Here is a 25,043-nt window from a genome sequence, read left to right on the forward strand (position 1 = left end):
TATTATTGTGAACAATCAAGTCTTCTGATGCTATTTTAGAATCCTTTACTTTTTATCTTGTACTATGAAATGGCTTAATTTGTTTTTCATGCAAAGATTCTTAAAATAGAAAATCTATTATTTTGGGACAATAATAGATTCTATGTTTACTGCAGCAACCTGAATTATATTCTTAAAGCATAATATGGTCTGCAGTGATAAGCAGTAGTAACCAAGCAGGGCTTTGTATGGATTTAGATTTAGAATATATATATTTTAAAATCCACCAGTTGCAATGGTTGCATTTAAGTATTCAAAACTAAATTTTAGGGTGCATAATACAAATCCATTAAATGAGTATAAGAGTGAACCAAACCAGAAAGGGACTTCTCATTATAACTTCTTTTCCACATAAACCCAGAAAAATATCATGCTACTATATTTATTCTGTTGCATCATTTTTAGAATGCCAAATATATGCTTCTATAAAATTTTCTACCAATGGTTTGAGGTTATCCTGAAGTAAAGGTATGCTCCAGTCCCTTAAGTTCACACAGTGTTCACTCCTCATTGGCTCCTGAGCTTTCTGGACAGCAGGCATCCTCATAACTAGCTGAGCAATCTGCACAGTGAGGCGCTTGCTTGTCATGTGCCTGCAGCATTGCCCCCAAAGTAGTAGATGTCCAGGAAACTTCTCTTACTTGGAGGGAAGTACTTGGGAAAGACCCTTCATCACAGCTAATTTATGTTGTATTGTTCATTCTTTGTTCTTTTATTCTAACACAAGGGAAATGACCTATCATTGAAAATCCATGACAAATCTTATAAACAATATTGTGTGCATTTCAGGAGTAGTTCATCAGTGTTCATTGTTCATATAGAAGTGGGCAGCTGGTGAGCATTTGTTAAACTTGTTAACTGTTTCTGCTTGCTACCTTTTTTGCACTTAAACTGTATTTAACATAGGCTCAAACCTCCAAAACATTTTGCTTTAAGAAATGCGGGCAATCGTAGACCAATAGCATCAGTATGTGTTTGTGAGTGGAGAAATCTTACTCTCAGCAAGAGTTCTACCATTAAGTACCCCCCAGCATATTTTTTCTGTCAGTATATCTCCCCATGGAACCAACAGCATCTGGAGAGGAATGATCTGAAAGTGGACCTTCAGCCATACCTATAACTAAAAACAAATCAATAGCCAGCAGGGTAGATAGCAGGGGATTGTTTCTTTAAAATTTCTTAGGAAATTATCAAACTAAATCTATGGGGAATCAAATCAAAGTCTTCTAAACAGAATTTGCTCCAGCATTTTGAAGGGTAAAAATTGTGATATTTGAACAAAGAACATTTAGTGTCAGTTGGTGTAGTGAAGAAAGATGTGCCAAACAGAAAGAGATTCACAGCTGAAGCCTCAAAAGGAGCCAACTATTATCGTAGAAACTCCAACTGCTGAGCCCCTTGGAAGGACTCAGACCTATCACGTATCACTCTATATGTTCAAAAATCAAATCCCTAGCAGGTGTTGTATGCAGTGACACAAGAAGAGAGGTGAAAGACTCAAAGTATCTACATCAAAAGTGCATCCACTCTACCAACCTGCCCCTCCCAGATTAAAATCAATGAAAACTTTTTTTCTTATCATCTGTGAAGAAACAGCCGAGAATGCCAGGACTATAAAGTGAAAATAAATCTACCCACTTCTTAAAATGGATGGAGCCCCAGGAAAGTCTAACGTCTGGTCACACTGGATTGAATCCACACAACGAAGTGAGTTCCCGTCGCTTTGTCCCAGCTCCTCACCAACCTAGCAGTTTGAAAGCATGCAAATGCAAGTAGATAAATAGTTACCACCACAATGGGAAGGCAAAACAGCGTTCCCTAGTCATGCTGGCCATGTGACCATGGAAATTGTCTTCGGACAAGTCCTGGCTCTATGGCTCGAAAATGGGATGAGCACTGCCCCCTAAAGTCGGACACGACTGGACTGAAAATATCAAGGGGAACCTTTACCGTTTTACTGGCTGATGTAAGGGGAATTTATGGATAGGAGAGAGCTGAATAAGAAGTAAACACACAGTTCCAGTGAGCAAAAAGGGAGAAGAAGGAGGGAGGCTGGTAAGTTCTTTGCCTACAAACTAAATGTCTGCTCATACCCAAAATGGATAGCACTACATAACATCCTCACCCCAAATTGTATCCCTTTGCTTTTTCCACTTATTTTACCCCAAAATCTGGAAACATATAAATACATGCAAATACGTGCATGGACCCAGCAACACCTCCAGTCAGGCTCAGAGTGTGCCGGTCCCAATCTGTGCAGTGAATATTTTGATACACATCAAATCAGATGCACAGTTCTCAATTTAATATTAATATTGATGAGGATGTATTAGTAACAAATGAGGGAAGACGAGAGTGGCACAACAGGTGAAAAATGAAAAGTAGGAAGATAAACTCTGACTACCACCACCCTAAAACAAATAGCTGCCACTATCTGATTCACATTTTAATGGGTCTGTTGATGTCTCTCTCTCCTGGAATTGTGTATTCTGGTCAGGCCTTGAGACAGATTCAGTAACATAGAAGCAGTCTTTCTAGTACCTTCAGAGTGTCACCCAATTATGTCAGTACAAGGAATAAAAAAATATTTCTGCTTATCTTTTTTTATTTTACTTTTTGTTTTTTTTAAAAAAATATGAATTAAATTCTAATTCTAGAGTTTGCTATTAATTGTCAAGAGCAAGTGGAAATGGAGATTTCTCAAAAATCTACAGGCAAATGTTGGGCCAGAAACGGTGGAAATCCTTGTTGGAGAAGGATGTGATGGATCTGCATGTATTAGTTTGTAGACAATTTACCATAAGGACCTGTGTGAGGCTTTTCCAAATGTTACTGTAGCTCTACACCTTTATCTAACTCATCTAATTTCAAATTATGAAGGAAAAGAATATCCAAATTTGCCTTTCTTAAAAAAGAATCAGTTCCTTAATGGTACAGTTTAGACTGCTGTTCTCATCCGTTTCATCTATAGAATGGGATCTTCTGAGAGAAACATCTTTTGACCATCTCATCTCTAAATTTAGCCCTGACCCAAGATGCAAGGAAAATCTACAAATGAGCATTATGTCCTGGGCTTTCCACTTTGTCTCCACCGCTGGTCACTTTGACCACAGCAGCCCAAAATTTCTGTTAATGTCTCTGATTAATACGGCACCCTCAATTATGTTTGTGAGTTGATCTCTTCAAAACAAAAATGACACAAGTGTTTTAATAGAGGAGAGCAGTGTTCTAGGATTCATGCATTCTCCCTAGTACAAATTCATTTTCTATTCCTCCTAAGTAAAACAAACCATTACCAATGGAAGATAAATTGCCTGGACTAGCAATATTTCATACAGATGTTGTCACGTAGCTAACCAGATTCATTATTTCCTCTTTATCTAGAGGGCTAATGACAGCTCAGCCTTCATGCTAAATAAAAACACTGTCTCTGTGTATGGTCATTTCTATGCATTTAGATATTTTATATTTTCCCTGGGTATTCTTAGTTGTTTGTAACAAATGGTTTTAGAAATAATAGGTTCTTTATGTTTTTGACCCAACTTAGATGTTTTATTATAAAACACCTATAATTTATTCTATCAGATAACAAGGGAGCACTTTCCATTTATTCAATTTTGCCTGTTTCATTAATCTAAAGATTGCAGCAGACTTATTTTGTCTGCCCAGCAACAGCATCATTGCTTCTGGGTACCATTTTTTTAAAACTTACTTAATGAAAGAACCGGAATTGCAAGCAAAGTCTGCCTTTTTTCAGGCAGTAAAAATGATGAATGTGAGAAGCAGGACACGGGACCAGCACTTTCCAGCACAGGGCTTCATGCAACCCAGCATCTCATTTCGAATGAGTTCCCATCATGGGCACTGAGAACATCCCAGCATGACTTTCATCTAGGTTACAGCTGGCTGGTAGGCAATAGTGTATGCAGACTGAATGAGCTACCACATGATAAGTGGAAGATATATTTTTAAAGGCAGCGTCAAACTCACAAAATCCTGCATAATATTCTATGACACATAAACATATGGTGGGTGATACATTTGTATCAATAATGAACTTTTTAAAAAGTCACCTATCCATATTTCTGCTTGTGAATTTTGCTGCTAGATGTCATGTTTGTGCATCTGTCTCTGTCTATTTCCTCTGTCTGTCTGTATTGGTGCCCATGTGCATCTGTGTCTGTGTTGACTATTAGGAAGGCCCCCAATGCACTGTGCACACAAATAAGGGACATACAGATTGGGGCTGCCTTGCCCTGCACCCCTTTGGAGGTATTCCAACACACACTGTTCTGTGGATCCATTGACATCATCTGTGTATTTCTGGATCTCTGGTTTGTTTATTTGTTTTAAATTTCACTGATGGCAACAAAATGCAAAGAGCTACGACCTGGGTGTGACTACACAGTGCATTAACTGTGTGGCCTACTTACTCAAAGCCCATAAAACAACCATCTCTCTACAATCACACATAGAATTTTAATGGTATATTTCAATAAAGTGTAATAAACTAAGCTGAGTGAAAGAATGAAGAAAAAGATTATTCCAAAACACAAAGAATTATCTAGATAGCAAGGTATTTTTCTATGCCCCATAGTTGAGTGAAATGGCTGGGGAGTATGGTGATTCTAAGAGGATAGATAATATGTAGTGAACTCAGTATAAGCCCTCCCTGGTGACTCAGTGTTTGGAGCGCCTGGGAAAATTTGGGACTTTATTGGAGATAAAAAGCTCTTTCTTGCCACTTGCTCTTTCTCCCATATTACTTTTAATTTTGTCTATCTTTAGGTCAAATCACTTCCAGCTTTGTTAATGTCTAACAGGCTATGAAGGATCCATTGTGGTGCTGCTCCACCCCAGGAGTTAACAGTGGCTCCAATAATGGCCCAGAATCACAGAAATATCCCCAATTTGCTCTTTATTACATGAGACATGCATGGATTTATAACCCTATTCTCAACTCAGCAAGAGAACAGGTTTATTCTTGCTTGCATAAGAACTTTTTCCAGTCCCTACAAAAAACATGATGATGATGATACAGGAAGGAAGGAAGGAAGGAAGGAAGGAAGGAAGGAAGGGAGGGAGGGAGGGAGGGAGGGAAGGAAGGAAGGAAGGAAGGAAGGAAGGAAGGAAGGAAGGAAGGAAGACTTTGTTAAGGACAGTATGAGAGAAATTCAAGAATACAGTTTCAGTGAAATCTCTGTTATTGTGTTGCAACTGCAGAATAATTCCACTGGAAGCCATTTCTGTCTTTTATCATTATCAATTTCGGACTGCTCTGCCATCCTTTTCTTTTCCTCCTGCATATCCTGTCCTTTCTGTGAAATACTTCCTTGGCTTTTAGCATTGCACAGAAGATGGATGTGCATTCCTGCATGATATATATTTAACGAACAACAGGAAATAATTTATGGAGTAAACACAGCGCTTAATGTAACCATGATATATCTTATTTGCTGCAATTGATTCTCATCTCTGTTGGATGTGTGGCAACTTTAACATTTCCTGCTGGGTCCTAAATATCTTCTGCAGAGAGAAGGTAGCGGAGAGAAAGAAGATAAAAAGGAAAAGAAGAAGAAAAAAACTATTGCCAGAACATTCCCGAAAAGGTTTCTAGTTTAAAGACCTTACCTTGGGGATGGTAAAGTTGCAGTTAGGGTCACCAGCAATCAGATGCCTCTCTGATTTTCCAGGTGGGATACGGTTTTCATGGCAAGCAGGACTAAAGGCAGAGATTGCTTGTTTGCTTTGTTGTGCAGATGTCCCTTAAAGTGTGTGCGCCTATCTCCTCCTGTTCCCACAATAAGCCAAGGCTCATTGATTCATCATTATGTGTGTTTCTGTAAAAAAAAGTCTCGCAGTGAACCTACTGGCTCACCCCTGCATCCCATCCTCTACCTTGTAACTTTCTAGTGTGCTAGAAGCAAGGTGTGGTTTGGAGCACCAGAGTCAAGACTCACAAGCTTCCTTGTTGCCTAAGCCTTGGCTGCAGCAACACAAAACCTTGGGGAAAAGTTCCGCCCTTGCCTGCCCCATCTTTGTGGCATCAGGTCTCAGGTTTTGGTTCTGAATTCTCAAAAACATTGGGATGCTGCTGACCTGGCATTCCATTTTGGTGGTACTGTATTTATTCTCCCTATTTCATCCATGGCTGCAAATGAAAGACTACTGCATAAATATCTCATCTCCTGGTTGGAAGACAATTCTGTGCCTGTTTTGTTTGCTACCTGATTTTATCTTAATGTTGGTACTTAAAGTACTCAGAGGGGCTCTTAGCCTACCCCTTTGCACATACTCTTTCTCCTTTTCTACCCCCTTTTAAAATTTCCTATTGTTTTCTCTCTTCCTCCTCCTCAGGACCATTGGACCTTTTAAAAAAAACACTCTGCTCTCTCTCTCTCCTCCATCATTTCTTTTCCCCATTGGTCTTTTTCTCACCCCATTCTGGTGTTCATCCTGGTGCTCACTCTGCCCCCCCAGCTGTCATAGTCCCCCAAATCCAGTTAGCCACATTAGCATATTATGCAGGTTATCTTCTCATTAGACTAATTACTTGGTGGGTCACCAAAGAGGTGACCAACATATGGGATCACACAGCTCCCTTGCCCTTCAGAAAGATTTCTTCCAGTGAGGTACAATGCAAATGAAAAATGCAAAAAGTTGAATCAAGCATTTGACTAGTTGAAGCCTGTCATTGTGTGAACCCCACTGCTCCCCCTCTTCCTGGGGGCCTGGCAAATGAGGAGTATGGAGGCTAAAGTTCCATGGGTTCCAGCCTGTTTTTGTCACTCACAGCAGCTTTTATTAAAGGCATAGAGTCAGGCAGTTACAGACCCTCTCTGCATTCCCTGGGGATTGCGTTCCCAGCACAACCCCTCTGGGCACAGTTGATCCAACTGGGGCACCAGTTGACTTCACTGGGGTTTTCAAAAGTTCGAGTTCAAAGAGGCTGGCAGGAAGTATGAGTCCTAATCTGGGGCACAGCCCTTTTAAGGAGGGCTGATGATGCAAACTGGGCTCCACTGTGCTGCCTTTTCTGGAGTTTCCTTTGCTGTGCCTGTTGCTGCTTTCATCTCCAGCACCAAAGCTGGGCTGGGGTAGGTGCTACAGCTCCTGTTGGGCAATGAAGATGCCAAGTCTCAGGTGGTGCTGGAGCTACATTCTCAGACCCTCTGGTCCTTGACCCCTTCCCTGGCTGAATGGGCTGGTAGGAGGAGATGGCTCCACTTGTCCTCTGTTCCTGTTTGCACTTCTACAGATGGAGTTCTGGTGCTTGACTCCCTCTTCCCACATCTCCCCTTCATCCGATGTGGTTGATGATGATCCTGAGCCCTGCAACTCACACCATCTTATTCCTGCCATCACACTCTCCCCCAGCTGTCCTGCATCAGATGGTGATCTTTCCTCTACTATGGTGACACATCCCCACTTGCTAGGAGACCAGGAGACTCACTCTGTCCTGGGCTCCCCTGTACTTGTGAGGCATGGCCAGACAGCCATCTGGGGGCACTCAAGGTGATCCCCTCACACATTGCAATTGTTTAATAGCAGTCATTTTATATGACTGTATATAGTGTGCTCTGTGCACTACAGTTTAAATCTCTAAGTCTTCAAATCACTGGAGTGAGTTCAGTCACCATCTGAAGACACTGAAAGGCTGCAGCAAATTTGTTTCTTGCAAAACAATTTGGTGGAACAGTGACTGAAGATTCTGCCATGAATCTTAAGTGTTTACAAAGGCTAGAGACATCTCATGTATTTGTTTTATAGAGTGCTGTAACAGAGAATTCTAAGTAGCACATCAAACAACAAATCCGAGATCCTTAGGATGGAACCATGACAGTGAAATGGGTTATGAAACTGATTGCTTAATAACATTTTAATTGTCATGGCTGCATCCTAAGGAGTTCTGGGATTTATAATTTAATGAGCAACTTGGAATTCCCTGCTAGAGAACTGTATTTGATTTCAATGAACTACAGTTACCTTGATGCCTGGCTAAACTACAGAATTAAATTAATTTAATGGCTAATCTCTTTCCTCTCACAATACCTTACTACCTTCTAAGTACTTTGCCAAACTGCAGTGTTAAGATTCCTTATGATGAAGTCATGATCATTACCATGGTATGGAACTGATGTAAATGTTTAGTGCAGATATATCTTTACTGTATTTTGTATAAGGTGACAAAGGTAAAATTCAAGTAAAACCCATCTAGTTGGGCAATATGTCAACCGAACCTTCTTCATGTTCCTTCTCAGGTTCTTCCCCCCCTTTCCCCCTTACTCCCCATTTAGCATGTTTTCTCCACTTCTAATATATATCAGACAACAAGGATTTTCCTCCTTCTCTCCTCACACACGTGGAGACTCAATAAGGTAAAATTTTGCACACAGTTTACACATAAGTGGCATCTGTGCTGATCCAACTGGGAGAAAGGGAAGCTTGCTCTAGTCCCATGCAAAACCATTGCCAAGAATTTTGACTAGTTCTGTGTTAGTGCTTTGTCCAAATCCTGAACTGCATCAGTTCAATTTGGACCAGGCTGAAGCATATCTGGATCAAAGTGGATCAACCTGATCTGGTTCTAGGGCAGATTGAACTAACCTGAAACAATCCAGGTTGCTTTAGCATTCAGACTTTTAAAAAATGCTGAAAAGGAGATCACCCATCTCTCCCTCTCTCTGTCAAATATTAATTTCCTTCCTTCCATTGCTGTAGATGTTCATTGGTCTGCTTGCCTTTCTCTCTTCTTCTCACTCCATATTCATATTCTGTTGAGCCTGCTCATATCAATGCCAAATGCTTCTGCTGATATCTTGAGGGCCAGGGAACTGCTGAGTAAATGAATGAGAGAGTGGGCAAACAGTAAAAATATGCCTACTTGCTCAGCTCTCTCTTTTTGCCAAAATTTGCTGTTTCTGCTGCTATCTTCAACCCAGGGTGCCAGCCTTGGGTAAATATTTAGAGCAGTATTTCCTAATCTTTTCTGAGTCACAAACCCGTTTTATAATAGCCAAGTAACCTGCAGCCCCCTGCCACATTTGCTTAAAAATGCATTTTAATAGGGTAAAAAAACCTAATTTAAATAGATTTTTCAGAATATAATTCTAACTTAATATATTAGTGTTAGTGTAATGATACATAATAATTGAGAGTCTCATCATCTGCCTTTGCTAGTTAAAATCTGAGAAGGAAAAATGTCAGCACAGTTTGAGCTTAATTTACTTTCTTGTGGTGTACAAATGACCACCCCTTCATGTCTCCTCCCACCAAGAAAGCCCCCCCAGTGAAGGGTCCCTCCCTCCCAAGTCCAAATAAACACCTCCTCTGTGGTACCCACATGTGCCCCATCCCCTCCATGGTTCACCCCGTCACCTTTTTTTGCCCCTCTTGTCTTCTTTCTCCATGATTCAAGCAGGGCCTGGAGACATCTCCCTTCCCAACTCTCTTCTCTCTGTACTGCACCGCCATCACCAAACCTGGAAGAGTGAGAGAATCAGGTGGAGGAAAAGGTGCCACTACCATGGCAACAACAACTTTTCAATCCTGCTGCCATCGTAGACATCAGCGTACCCAACGTGCATCATGAGCTTGCCTCATTCAGGCCTCTTTAAGCCAGGCTAATATTTGGGTTCAAAGAGCTGACATTGGTCATCCAAATGTGGATGCAGAAGAGCAGAGAGAAACAAGAGAAAGCCACTCTTTCAGAGGAGTTAGCATGATGCACAGGCATAAAAATAAAACGCTCCCAAAGAACAATTCTATATTGCCTCCAATTCCTGTTCAGATTAAATTTATCTATCTGTAGGCCAAGATGATTAAAATAAAATAGCATTGTGTAATATATATAAAAATAATTGCAGCTAAAAATAACCACAGTGACCTCCTCAGAAAACACTTTGTAACCCCCTTGGAAGTCATGGCCCCCAGGTTGGGAATCTGTGATTTAGAGGATTTCATATTGTTGACTGTGGATGCCCATTGATATACTTCATCTTTCTTCATAGCTGGCTCTCCCTCTGCAAACCGCTGCTGGTGTTTTCAATAGAAATGAATTTTGCTGATTGACAGATACGACTCCACTGGAAAAGCTAGACACTAACAGCAGATTTTCCTTTCAATGATGTTTCGTGCTGTACTCACTGAATTCCGCATTCTCGCCAATTTAGGCTGTCTCAGCAGGCCACGAAAGTCAATGAAGCGTGTAAAAGCCTCCAAAGTTTCTTGCCTCTAGGTAAGTGTGAATGGAAAACCTATTCCCTGCCACAAGGTATCTGTAATTTGCATTAAAAGTCTCTAGAAAAGCAAAGCATGAACAAGCACACAAATACCACTCTCTTACATATTGCAAGCAGAGAAGGATGGACTGATTGTTAAGAAAAGTGCAAATAACCAATCTCGTGATTCAAATTCTTAACATTATCCCAAGTTCATACAATTTGTTCATCTTACACCATTATATGCATCAAACAGTTTTGGACCAAATTGCCCTTTTTCATTCCAAATTGTATTTTTTGTGCAAAATACCATCCTTACCAATGTGATTATTGAGGATGTCATGCAAGTCCTTGTCATCCTTACTCGTAAAAGTCAAAAATGTTTCAATTCTTTGTCCTTGCCTGCAAGGATGAGATAAACAAGGATTTACACCCCTGTTCTCTGCCAACAGAGGCAACATTCATGAGAGCATTCACAGGATTCATTCACCTAAAGATTTAGAGGAGATCAGCGGTGGTAGGCATTTTAATCTATCACTGTTTTGGGAATCTTTTAGTTATGCCCACATTGGGAAGGGAAGAATATCATCAACCAGGAAAACCCTTTAAAATAGTTTTTCAAGGGCAGAAAGAAATATTTTAGAAGGAAAAAATGTATTTTTCTCGTAGATCAGTCAAATGATGCTGGTCACTGACAGGCAACTGAAGTTACTGCTTTTTTATGACTTTTACCATTCTCTTCTTAGGGAAAATTCTAGACGGACAAAATGCATCAGAATACAGTATTTTCCATTCTTCTACCTAAGCTCCTAGTTGCTCATGTCAGCCTGGTCAGGGCACCTTATACTACTACTATCTCATCTTAGAATACTCCAAGAAGAATCTTATCTGGGCAAGCAGTAATATGTTCTTTACCCACCCCAAACCTCCAACACCAAGAGTGACAATTCCTAAATTACTGAAATTCATCAGTCAAAAGCAGTAGGATTTTGTTTTTGACAAAAAAAACCCACAAAAAAACAAGCAAAAGCAAAACACACACCTTTTAAAATTAACACATATTAGAGGGAGCTAGCATCAGACCCTCTAAAGTTGTCTGTCTGCCATTTTACACTGTGGATCCTTTCTTTGTCTTATACCATGTAGCTGTATACCTCTCCCAAGTTATAAACATTTAACTATTCCCATGCAAGTGAATGAACGCTGCAGTGATTCCAAAGTCAGAAGCACAATCTGTATGTAGGGTATGAATCAGATCATATCACATCCACATCATTTTGGATCAAGGTGAGATCCAGCCTCTGAACCAAATTGGGGGGGGGGGACCAACATACACCCCTTTCTGCTCTTCTAGATGCCCTTTCTGTTGAGGAGCTCACTTTCTCCTGTGGAGCTTGATTATTATTGAAATCATCACCATCATCTTTATCTTAGAACTGCAGAGCTGGAAGGGACCCTATGGATCACTGAGTTCAGCCCCTGTCAAGGAGGCCTAGTGAAGAATTGAACTCCCAACCTATGATTCTGCAACCAGAGACCTAAAACACCATCTGTTCTTCTTTGGAGTCTGGGTATTGAAAACTACAAAGTAAATATCAATGGAAATATCAAGCATTTGCTTCATTCTAGACCACCGTCCCACGGTACCTCCTTGACAGGGGCTGGACTCGATGATTCATAGAGTTCCCTTCCAGTTCTGCAGTTCTAAGATGATGATGATGATAACAAAGAAACTGTCCATGTGTTCACAAAGCTTTAAGAATGAAGTCTAGAGTTCCCAGTCCATTCCCCCCAAAACAGCATTTTTGAGATGAATTTGGAGGTTCCTTTCCCAGAAACACAGTTCATAAACTCTGAGAGATGCAAAATAAAAAATAAAAATAAAAAAAAGGAATTCCAGCAGAACCACAGAAATTCCCCACATAATCCTGGTAAAGGAAATATTTAACTCTCCCTCATTCAAATCAGACAAACTTAAAAAGCACTTAACTCTGACTAACTGACACACTGCTCAATAATTCTTTCTGTTATAGAGCAGATTCAGAAACAAGGAGGTTACAGGCACCACCACCATTTTTCATTCACTGTGCATAAAACGAAAGTGCTGTGTGCATAACTGTTCTTCAAGGTAGAACTCGTATGCAATAAATTATGCATGACCTGATTTCAGGGCAGTTTTAGGAACTGATTGCGTTTCTCATTGGAGACACACACATTCCCCAAGTTGAGAAAAAGCATAGTAGAACACAGTACAGGTTTTCATCAAACATTCAGCCAAACAATCCTTCCAAGGAAAGGCAAAATCTACCTGGGTAGTGAGCAGACAAGTCTGAATGATTTATAATTTGCTTCTTTCTCATCACATTTGGTCAGAGGCATCCAAGGTGCGTTATCAAAAAAATAAAACAAGAGTCCACAGCAACAATAATAGATTAAAAATTCATAAGAATAAAAATGCAATGAAACTTTTAAAACCAGGCCAACTCCATCCAGAAATATTTTGACAGATAACTAATTCTTCTTAAAGGCTATAACAAAAGAATCTAGGCCCATATCTAGTGGTTAGCACCAATTGGAGTAGACCCATTAGCCAGCATCCTATTTGTCTTTGCATAACATCAAGTGTTTTTTTTTTTCATCTGTCGTCAAGTCAATTCTGCATTATGGTGAATCTTTTCAGGGTTTTTCAGCAGGAGAGGACTCCCAGTAGATTTACCCTTCTTTTCTTCTGGGGGCACCCTGGAACTGTGCAGGCTGGCTTTACTCACAGGATATATTGTAGGGAATTGAACTCCCAATCAGATTCCTGAGCTATCCAGCCACATAAAGTTACATCTGTGTAAATTTGCCAGGTCCAACACCCAGGCAACAAGGAGTGCCCAACTCAATTGGACAATGAGTCCCATCATAACCAATTGTGCAATGCATGTGGGAAAGTGCTTTGTGGATGGCACTTCCACCTTGCTGCAGCTAGAGCGACTACTTTTGTAGCATTAAGTTAGACAAGTATGGCTGCTAAATAGGATTTCAGCTACTGAATCAGATGAATTTATGCATGAATTGACATGCGTTCTACAATTGAGTTAGGTGGTCTAAGTAATTAGCCACAGGAACTTTATTCAATTCTGCACTAAAGCTAAAGAAGCCCATCAAAGCAACCTAGATCAAAGGGGATATATGTCAGCTGACCTGATCTCCTATGTAAAAAAAAAAAAATATTCTGAAACTGTGGCCAGTCTCCAGTACTGTCAGTCCACCCATAGAAGCAGCTCCTGCAGTCTCAAGCATAAAGGGAAAATCTCCTGTACTTCCTAAAGGTTCCGTTTGACAATTTTTGTCCAGTCATGTTCGACTCTGGGGGGCGACGCTCATCCCCGTTTCCAAGCCATAGAGCCAGCGTCTTGTCCGAAGACAATCTTCCGTGGTCACATGGCCAGTGCGACTTAGACACAGAATGCTGATACCTTCCTACCGAGGTGGTCCCTATTTATCTACTTGCATTTGCATGCTTTCGAACCGCTAGTTTGGAGGGAGCTGGGACAAGCGACGGGCACTCACTCCGTCGCGTGGATTCAATCTTACGACTGCTGGTCTTCTGACCCTGCAGCACAGGCTTTTGCGGTTTAGCCCACAGCGCCACCACGTCCCTGTACTCCCTAGGGCCCATTAAAAAATGTTCTGGTGAGGCAAGAAATTCTTCAGAGCAGGGGCTTTTTGGTGCTGGAAAGTGTTACAGGTTCCCTCCCTCTTACTGTGCCACAAATCAGCTAGGCAGAGCCCCTGGATCCTATTACTACTACACTGGATTTAGTTCTATGTCAAAATCAAAGTTTTTTTTTAGAGTTTTTAATTTTTAATTTTTATTTATTTATTTTTTTAAAGAATCCCAGTTCAAATGTAAGGGTAGGGATGGGAGTAGAATGAGAGAAGGCTCAAAATATTTTGTCATGCTGTCAAGAAGAGAGAATGAGCACAACAACATTTTTGGCGCACATTAAGCAAAACTGCAAAATAGCAGAAATAATATTTTAAAATAAGTCACACGAAATAGCGCAAAATGACTATGCCTCCTGCTTTGTTGCATTGACTTTTAAAGATTACAGACATTGAAGGGATTGTTTGTAGCTTTTGCATCTCTTTACTAACTTTACTAACTTTACTAGACAGTTGCTAGAAGTGTTCTTTGCTTTTCAACTGGAAGACACTAGCTTTCCATAGACATATTGTGCAAATTGAAAACAGAGAAGGGAAAAAAATTACCCCATGTCTCTATTTTGCCTGGATGTGAGATGAGCCTTGAGATGCCTTCACTTTTCATGAGTCTTGAAATGTGAAGGCATCTCAACTTTTCTTTCTTTATTATGTGGTCAAGGACCAAATTAAGTCATATCAACTCTAATTAATGAATTTTAGAATTATGGCAGATATGCAGCCAGAGCCCATAATGCTTCCTATTTGCTTCATCAATGTAGACTTTGAGAATCTAGCTTCTGTATTTTAAGGGAAATTGTCCAAGATTAAGTAAATGCACCTTGGGCAGACAAGGTGGTGCTGCCTGATGTTGTGTATCATAACTATCAAAAAATTCAGTCAGCATGGCCAGGGATAAGGGATTATGGAAGGTATAGTCCAGAATTTCTGGAGGGCACCATCTTTACCAGCACTACAGTACCTCTTTGGTTCTTGCTGTGGTTTCTTCCTTACGCGTTCTTTGTTGCCATGGAACAAAGATAACTTAAAAGTACAAATAATGAGAATCTTCTTCTTGCCTTTAGCCAAATTGAAACTGGTGAGAGACGGTAAGGCAACTCATCTAAGTTGCTATTGATTTTCAATAAAATTCACATTTAATTGAGAAAATCCCACTGCACACAAGCTCCCACACTGCTGAGCTTGTTGTAACCTAACTGCAACATGGTAACTTTTGCGGTCATTGTCTGCATTTTAAACAACCAATGTGACACATCTTTATTTAAGATTGAATATGCCTGAAAGAAAACAATTACACTGGATGGGGCCAATGGCGATTGATTTACCTGATCCATCTAAATCTTGTCATCATTGTGTGGCTAATTGGATCAACTTCCAAATGCTGTACTTATTATTTGGTTTAGGTTTGCTTCCTTTGTTCTGATAAATAATGTATTTCCCTCCCTTTGAGACTGAAGAACATGACTATTCTATGTCTACCCATGAATTCAACCCAATGGTCTTAATTGGGAGGCCTGCTTCTTAATTCTATATTTTATTTTTACTATTCTCATTCAGACATATATCTCATACAAGCAAGCAAGCAAGCAAGCAAGCAAGCAAGCAAGGAAGGAAGGAAGGAAGGAAGGAAGGAAGGAAGGAAGGAAGGAAGGAAGGAAGGAAGGAAAGAAAGAAAGAAAGAAAGAAAGAAAGAAAGAAAGAAAGAAAGAAAGAAAGAAAGAAAGAATTTTGCCCTAAGCCATTAAAATAAGTCTATGGCCAAGACTTCCTTCCTTCTGTATGATGGAGTGGAAAGAAGTATGTATTTCAGTCCTTGTACTCAAAGCCTTGTTCACTCAGGGAGACGGTTGAAACTTCTTCAGCAAATCACTCTTGTTAAAGGTCTATAAAACCTGTGATTCACCAGGAATGTGTTTTCCACCATGTACCCCAAATTCCTGCCTCATTTTGTAGCTCCCAAGTAGGGAACAAATATCCAGACCTTGTTGTGTCACCTCACCTTGGAATTTTGGTGCACTGGGTTCAGTGGCTTGTTTAGTAGTAACCACATGTATTGGCTGAAATCCTGTTGCATATGTATGTGGGAGGAAAGCGCATAACTTGCAGTTATATCTCAGTGGCAATTAGTAGGTCAATGCTGACATTCTCAAGGTCACACACTGCTGACTTGGCACATATTCAGGAATCCCAGTGGAGACTTATTAATAACCAGCTAGAAGCAACTGAAACTTGTGTGCATTTCCTTCCACAAGCTTAACTAAGCAATGTGATTTGGCCACTACTTCTATTGTTATGAAGAATTTACATCCTGTTCTGAATAAGTCACTGAAACTCCCCCAAATGTCAATATCATAGTGCCAAAATAGTTATTGATAAATAAAATAATAATAACTATAAGCAAAAAAAGATATGATGGTATGTAAAAAACCAATAATAATAATAATATCAGCAGGTAGTAAAATGCAGTTATGATTGCAAGTATAGTTGGGAAAATACAAAATACAGACAGTAGACAAACGGATATTATTTCAGTTACTTGGAAGCCAGAAATACATAACTCCACTTAACCCATGCAAATGCTCAGTGCCCAATCTAATCTAATCAGAAAAAGAGTTATTTTGTATGGACAAAAATGAAGTCTCTTAGCAGATACAAACTTTTAAGAAGACTTCATGCCACAGATTCAAAGATATGTAATCAGAAAGTCTAAGGTGAGGAAAATTTAAAATCATAGGAGCTGAGCTTCCAGATAGCTAATAATGAAAAGAGATTAAGATTCCAGATAGCTGTTGTGGGTTTAACTATTTCCCACAACATTCAATGCAGTGCTGGAAGTTTCCACAGCTGTCTACCCCACAAACTCATCTCATTTTAAGAGTCACAAGATTATCTCCTGATTTCTTAACAATATTTTCTACTTTGGAACAGAAGGCTTTCCATTGTAGGTCTGCCTAGGTAATCTAATACTTCAGTTTTGATATCATGACTACCTTTGATTGATCCACTTTGACCTACATTCAGGTCATTCAGGCAGCCAGTTTGGTAAAGATGGGTAAGAATCATGTTTCAGTTTGCTTTTCATGAAAACATATCATTTCTTCATAATCAGGTCAGAAAGAATTCAAGTGTTTTTTCTTAACGTTGTGGATATTTTTTAATTAAATGTGAGGAAAACCAAAACCGACAAATTCGTCCATCCCCATCCAGGGCTCTGAGTGCTTCAACTGCGGCCCTCTTCAGTCACTTCAAACTGTATAAAGTACTCATATATGGAGGGGAGCACTCTGGTCCTGCACCCCCCCCCATTCCTAGTTTTGTCACCTCCCTTCACATGGTGGGCAAAAATTCTGAGGACTCACCACCACATTAGAACCCTGATTTTCCAAAATTCTAATTCACACAGAGCCCTCTTCCTTGTCAGATTCATCACCTTCCATGTGTAGGAAGGTGATGGATTAATTGTGTTGCACACTCAAATGCAGAAAGGAGCATTCTAGTCCCATGCCATCTGTTGCCATTTCCATCACCTTCCAACATAGCTGGCAATAGTATCTCAGAAGCGCAGGAGAGAAGGGCAGAGGCCACCCTTGCTAGGGAGGATTCAAAGAATAAAGAGTGCCTGGCAGACATGCTGGCTGTTTGCCTAAGTACTGAAGCCAGCGTTAGCTTTTATACCAGATATGGAAATACTATGTTAATAGTTAAATAGATACATGATAACTAATCAGAAACAGCTAATTAGAAATAGATAATGCCAAGTCAAGGAGGTGCCACTTATACATTCTCATCTCATGGTCAGCTAGAGTGCCCACAACAGTCTTATCTGACTCATGTCAGACAAACATAACTAAATGTGCATTTCCATCTGCCTAGAATTCTTAGAACTCCATGCAACCCAGGTTTGAATTATGACTGTCCTTCTGTGTGTTTCCTGCTTGACTGATTGAATTCGAATATTAAATCTTAGAATGGTGGAGTACATCCAAACACTTGGAACTGAATTGTGCTTAACCACACAGCCCTCCTGTACTTATTGCCTACCAACATTAAATTCATGGTCAGTCTGAATTCCTGCTGAAAACCATTTTTGTAGACGTTCTGTTTTTTTAACACCTGTAAAGCAGATAAGACACAGTCCTCTCCACACTTTGAATAGATTCAGTTGTTAAAAAAAAAGTATCCAGATTATGAATGTTGGATATTGTCCTTTTTTATCCACAATTCAAAATGACAGGAAATTGCCCAATACAGTGATGCAATATTGTGCCTGCACTTCCAGCAGAAAGAAGGATATCAAACTTTACATGGCAATGAGCAGCTTGAATGTAGATAATGCCAACTGCAGCAGTCAAGTTATTCTACAGTATACTTTCTTATGTTCACTACCATTGATAAAATGGCACCATGCAGGGGAACACACAAGAACAAGATTCCCTCTAAGCTGGGCACGTGTGTGTGCATCTCTGCCGTCCCACATGCAGTTCTTTTCCTCCTCCGTGCAGCAATCAGAACCCTGTGCACAGGGGTGTGAAGGTGGAGTCACACGTGCATGCAGGGGCAAAGTCACTTGAGAGAGAGGTGGAGCCCTGCCCAGCAGAGCTGAAAATTAGAGGGTACATTGTCCGAGAAGTTGACTTTTTGTTTTTCGTCAGTTGACCACTTCTCATCCAAACAGAAAGCAATTGTTAGGACTGTTTTTCAACAAGTTCTCTAGTTGTCTACTGCTTGGAAAATATGGATGGTCATTATGAAATGACATCAAAAGAAGAACAAAGACAAATAGCTAAGAACTGGAGGGAAGGCATTAGGAAAGCAAAAGCTGAGAATGAGCTGAGAATGAGCTTTTAGCAAGAGACACTAAAAGCAACAAAAAAGAATTCTGAAATGCTGGCTCAACTACTTAAGAAATAGTGGCTCAGCTACTTAATGGGGATAGGGAAATGATAACAGATAACAAATAAAGGGCAGAAGAACTCAATTCCAATTAAGATTTGTCTTTTCTCAAAAGTCAGTCTATAACCTTCCAGACAAATGTGAAGTACAAGTGCATATGCAATGTGCATTGATTCATTCTCAATTATTTGTCCTATAGATGCTGAAGCTGCTGACGAGCTGAGGCTTCAGCAGGATGGCTCATTCTTTGCCTCCCCCCATGGATAGCACGAGACCTTAAGGTCTTGCGAGAGTTGCTGTAAGAGAGGGGGGAATGCCAGGATATATAAGGGGTGTTTCCCCCTCTAGCCACCCTCTTCTTTTTCTGGCACCCGCCCGCCCTAGGATTTTTTTTTTTTGGCCTATCCCACACTGGAAAAAGGGTGTTGGCATTTTATGGTGGAAATTCAGTCACACTGGTGGGTAGTGTGGGAAAAAAATGGTATTTTCTGGTGAGTCCCACTGCAAAATCAGGTAAGCTAACAGCCCATTGGACCTCCCAGTGCTCCAGATCGTATGATTACAGTGCTTGGGGGGGGGAGATGCACTGGGCCACTACCGGACCAACAGTCATCAAGTAAAGATGGCTGGAGGTCTGGGGGTGGTCAAATTGCAGCTGGCTGGGTTCCTGCTGTCTTTAAGGCCGTGAGAACCTGGGGCCGGGGACTCACTGATCTGTTGATTAAGGGGTATTTGGATATTTACCTGTTTCCACACTACAGCAGGCCCTCCTTTTTCAAAGGATGGCAAATTTGAATTACAACCAATAAAGTGTTGCTCGTGTTTTAACCCATATTATTTGTCTCATCTCTTTATTCTGGGGTTGGGAGGGCAACAGCAAATTATTTACTTAGCGTCTGTTTATAGGCCACTTTGATTTGTATCTGAATATTCTGAAGTACAACATTTGTATGTATTTCTACATGTCTAAACAGACAATATAGTGAAAATAAGGGTCTCTGATCTGACCTAGGGAATGAAAATAAGTGCCATTAACTGCTGCTGGACCTCCAGCATGCAGGCAAAGCTTCCAACATTTTCTCTCCTTCCCCCTCCCCAGGAACCATGCAATTTAGCAAGCCTAAGTTTGTCTTTTTCCTATTACTATGGTGGCCTACTTAAATACCTCACAATGTCAGAATTTTCACACATACAACCAGTCACCTGAGTTGAGATCTGCAGGTGCTTTTACAAAAGGAAGGAAAAAATCCTCCAGTTCGCCTTATCTTCTGAAAAAGAAAGTGAGGTGAATATTAGTTTCTATTTTTTAACATACTTCCCTCACAAGATGGCTGCTGATCACCTGGGCAGAGGAATTTCCTTCCAGGGCTCTATAATTAGGTTTTCCATTTTTATTAGTTTAAATTCAAAAACATTTCAAAGCCGTGCCTACTATGTATTTATTTTGCTTATAACCCATAAATTATAACAAATGTTCAGTTGAGTATGAAATGAATTATTTGTTTTTCTAGTGAGAAATGAGTATTTTCAAAGATATCAAATCAAGATGTAGTCATAATTGATTATGTTTATTTATTAAATTTATACCCTGCCCATCTAGACCGAAATTTATTCTGGGTGGCTAACAATAACAGATAGAATAAAAACAAGATAATAAAATAAAAACCAACAGTAGTAATCAAGTGATGACAGGAGGGAAAGCCTGCCTAAAGAGCCAGATCTTGTTTGCTCTTAAAAACACCCAGTGAGGGAGCCAGACAGATTCTCTGGGGGCAGACTGTTCCAAAGGCGAGGGGCCACTGCCGAGAAGGCCTAGTTTCTTGTTCTCTGGGACTCCCTTGGCGTTAGGCCTCTCAGCTGCCCTTCCTGGCTAGAACAAGTGATTTGGGTAGATCTAGGTGGGAGGAGGCATTCCGTTACATATCAAGGTCCTAAACCATTTAGGGCTTTATAGGTCATCATTAACACTTTGAAATCAATGCAGAAATGAATAGGCAGCCAATGCAAGACAGCCAGAGTGGGGGAAATATGCTGATATTTTCTCACCCCAGTGATAATATATGGTTCAAATTAGATTGTATTGTCCTTTGAATATGCTCATAAAGCAAATGGTATCCTCGTACCACTACTATTTTCGTAGACTTTTTGAAGACCTTAAATAAGTGTGAGAAATCTTCCCATACCTACATACATTGTTGAATAAAAGTTTGCAGTTCTATTCAGCCCAAGGAGCTTAGAGAAATGAAGAAATTTCCCCAGATAACAGTAAAAAGCAAATGCAGAGAGAATAAAGGAAAGCCTAGGTTGTTCACAAGCTGTTAAAAATATGAAAGTCTTGTGCAGCTTTTAAAGCTGCTGGGCAAGGTATATCCCTGTTAGACTTTCACTGGGGATTTAATTTAGCCTGGTGAGTTTAAAGCATTGGCAGAGGGGGAGAAATATCTTTTCAGACAGGTTCACAGGTGGAGCTTACAGAACTATCAATGACATCCAGAGAGCCAGAAAAACCTGGAGGCCATAGACATACCATGCCATTCTCCTAAGTAACTGTCACTAATTTGAGAAGGATCCCTCTATGGATTTGCAGGTTGAACAAAGCAGAGGGATAGAAAGTGCCCAAGGCAAAATCTGGGAGGTTGTCAGAGAAGCTCCTGAAAAATTGAACAAATAAGCACACGGTATGAAGCCTTCAGGAGGCTGTGACTAGAAGAATTCACTGACATAGGCTGTGTGTGATTGAAGAAACAAATGGGAATTGTGTTTGAAAGTATGATTATTTCCTCTTCCTTTTTGCTCATTTACTTGCTTTAATGCAGGAGCTACACAGTTGTGAGATAGAACTGATTGAAAGCAAGAGAATTGAGTTGACTCATTAACTAAAGTGTGAAATTACCATACATGCTTAGTCCTTTATAGTTTTTTAAAAAATGAAATAAAATGTTTCCTTATTACTTACAAGCAGAATGTCTGTTATGATAAATCCAAACCCTCAGTTCCATCTAGAACATACTCATTATGTTAGTGGGACCTGTAAGTCAACTGTGAGATGAATTCTTTTCATTCAGTGGGTCTCTTGTGGTTTGAACTAACAATTCCATGCTTGTGAGAGAAAGGAGAAGGAAAGAGAATGACAGCAAGGGTATACTGCATTGTCTTTGGTGCCTTTCTATACACCCTGCACACCAACAAACATTATGGCTTCCCAACATCTCTATCAGTGGATGGGCACATTTGTCAGTTTCATTTTCTGCCACATTTGAATTCTGTGAATTGTCATGAACTTTGATCCAAAACAAGCTGAAAAAAATATCCTCAGCTATGACCATGGAGGAAGGGATGTTTTGTTTTCATTTTTGCTGCATGTCTTGTGCAGCACAGCAAATCAACATTCTAGAAGGCAATTCTAAAAATCGGGGCATCCCCTAGCAAAAGAATTGTAACTTTGAAACTGGGCTTCAAATCAGCAGTTCAGCATCAAATCAAGATGGTCTACAGGATGCCCTCTTGTATTCACTACCATTTGTACTTGTTGAAAAATAGCCCTGACAATTGCTTTGTGTTTGGATGAGATATGCTTAATGGATGAAAAAAGGAGTCAGCTTCTGGGATTTTCCCATGCATGGTGACACTCTGTAAATGGTAGCAGGGACACAAGGGTATCCTGTAGACCAGTGGTCCCCAACTGTTTTGGAACCGCGTACTGGCTGGGGGGTGGGCTCCAATGTGTGGGGGGGCAGGGGCACCCCCACGCTTGTGGGTGGGCATGTTGCACTCATGGGTGTGTGTGTTCCGCTCGTATGTGGGTGTGTCACACTTGTCCACATGCATGACACACCCACCCACAAGCGCAACACACCCACCCATGAGTGCAACATGCTCACTGTATGTGCATGCAGGGTGGCAGAGATCCATCTCCACTGCCCAGTCCTCGGAAGCCCACGGACTGGCACCAGGCCATGGACCGGGGGTTAGGAACCCCTGCTGTAGACTGTCCTCATTGCTGTCATTGGTGTTTTCAAAATTCATGCTGGCCTTTGCTATGTAAAGCTTGGCATCCTTTATCCTGCTGGGATTGAGCACATAATATTGCACCACAATATTGGGCCATTTACTGGCATTTTGCATGGTGCGTTGCAAAAGCACAATATCCTACATTCATAAACCAGAGGGGTGTTTTTAAAGATTTGGATTGCAATAGCATGTCTGAGTGCTACTCTGCTTTCCCTTATGCAAAATTTTAGAAGAGGAGAAAATGGGATACAAATGGTGACCTCACTGGGATAAAAGTTGAAAATTCTCTGTCTTTTTTAACATCAAAATCAAAACACTGCAAGTGTCAATCACTCCTCACCACTAGCTGCTGTTTTCCTATCAGATGGTGGTTTTCTGCCAAGAATGAAATCCCAGGGACTCATCCATGGAATTAGATCACAATGCAATGGGATGTAAGACCAATTAAATAAGCATACAGCATATCACCCCCAAGCCAACTCATGTATTTTGCATATTGAACACAAAAGATCCTCTCCTTTTCGGTTTTGGGTAATAATGAAGTGTTGCCTATCTTGATGGGCAAAGGCTTATAGAAAGATAGACTTGGCCCTACCATAGGACAGAGTGAGGCAGGTGCCTCAAACAGAAAGGAGAAACAACTTGATAACATAGCTGACTTAATATTACTGTATAACTGTAATATTACTGTATTACAGAGAGGAGAAACATTTTAAAATTTATTGCCTCAGATACCAAAATAAATTGCCCAACATTGACTAAGCACCTTTATTTGGGGTTTGGAGGTACAAATTGCATATAGCCAACTTGCAGCTCATCCTGCATTAGCAAGACATATGGAAAACTGCTGCATTTCTGGCATTTAATGGGTTTTGTTGTTTATGAAGTATGATCCAGCAGAAGGTAAGCACATTCAAGTTCTATTGAACTAACAGGGGAATTTAATTTCCCTGTTTTAAGAAAAAGGATTTAAACTGCATAATTTTGGCTAACCCATGCCTTAGTTTCGGAACCATTTGGTGTGACTCCTAAGTGAAATTCGGTGGCAGGGGGAGGGTTGAAGAAATGGGCAGATTAACTGAAATGTAAAAAGAGGTGGGTTCCTTGAGCAAAAACAACCAGTTTTTATTTTTTAAAAAAAACCACAACCAAAACAGCAAAAAAACCAAAACAAACAAGCAAAGCAATACCTTTCAATATCTAGAAAAGTAAACAGGACATCACATCACATAAATAGGAGATGCTAACACTAATTGGAAATGCTCAGCAGTGTGAAACTGCTATTTCCTTGAGGCAGACCGAAAGATAAATCCTGGCTGAGAGATTCATTTCCTCTTTTCTGAAATAGGGTATTCTTGACTTCAGTGTGTGTGTTTTTTTTAAATGAAAGCTATATCTTTTTTTTCTCACTATGCAATCCATCAATCTGGTCAGCAAAGTCAAGGTTTATTCTCTCCCATTGTACAAAGTAGTTGTCACAGAGAGGTTGTGGGTGTGACCCCAAGAACACACAATTACTGTACTTTGGTATGGTTGCAGCTCTGCAAAGCGGATAACTACCACCACCACCTTTCTTTCTTTCTTTCTTTCTTTCTTTCTTTCTTTCTTTCTTTCTTTCTTTCTTTCTTTCTTTCTTTCTTTCTTTCTTTCTTTCTTTCTTTCTTTCTTTCTTTCTTTCTTTCTTTCTTTCTTTCTTCTGAACATGGAAACAACAGCAGCAGCAGCAGCAACAAAACAATAATTGTACAGGTCTTTCACTAGAAATATGCAATCCACTGTCAAATTTTCACACCTTTGTAATTTACCTCAGAACAGAATGTCACTCCAAAGATTGACATGGGAGGCTGGTGGAAAAATAACTCTTGTCATTCTTATTCACATAAAAATACAAGGAAACCATGTGTTGAAAAAAAAATGATCTTCTTAATGTGCTTGTTTAAGTAATTTGAAATGGTGTGTTGATATTTCCATTAGAGCAATATGCCAGTTTCTCTCTCTCCATGCATGTAATGACAAATTACAAGTTCCAGTTTGTGGCAATTTCCAAATGTGCTGCCATACAGAAAAAGATAATCATCTGTTTATGAATTAGCTGTTCATTGTTGCTTGAAAATAAGGACAGAGGTGTTAGATCTGGGGAACTTAAATATTTTGCCCTGCAATTAATTC

At 40.1% G+C, this 25,043-nt stretch overlaps 1 long non-coding RNA gene across 1 annotated transcript; it reads left to right on the forward strand.

Annotated features, from left to right (window-relative positions):
• Positions 1-5,444: 5,444 nt before the first annotated feature.
• On the forward strand, positions 5,445-20,528 carry LOC144589191 (uncharacterized). The gene is made up of 2 exons (XR_013545146.1): positions 5,445-10,276; positions 15,528-20,528. It is a non-coding gene; the product is annotated as an uncharacterized LOC144589191 (long non-coding RNA).
• The last annotated feature ends 4,515 nt before the right edge of the window (positions 20,529-25,043 follow it).

Source organism: Pogona vitticeps, chromosome 4, assembly GCF_051106095.1.
Source record: "Pogona vitticeps strain Pit_001003342236 chromosome 4, PviZW2.1, whole genome shotgun sequence".
NCBI lineage: Eukaryota > Metazoa > Chordata > Lepidosauria > Squamata > Agamidae > Pogona > Pogona vitticeps.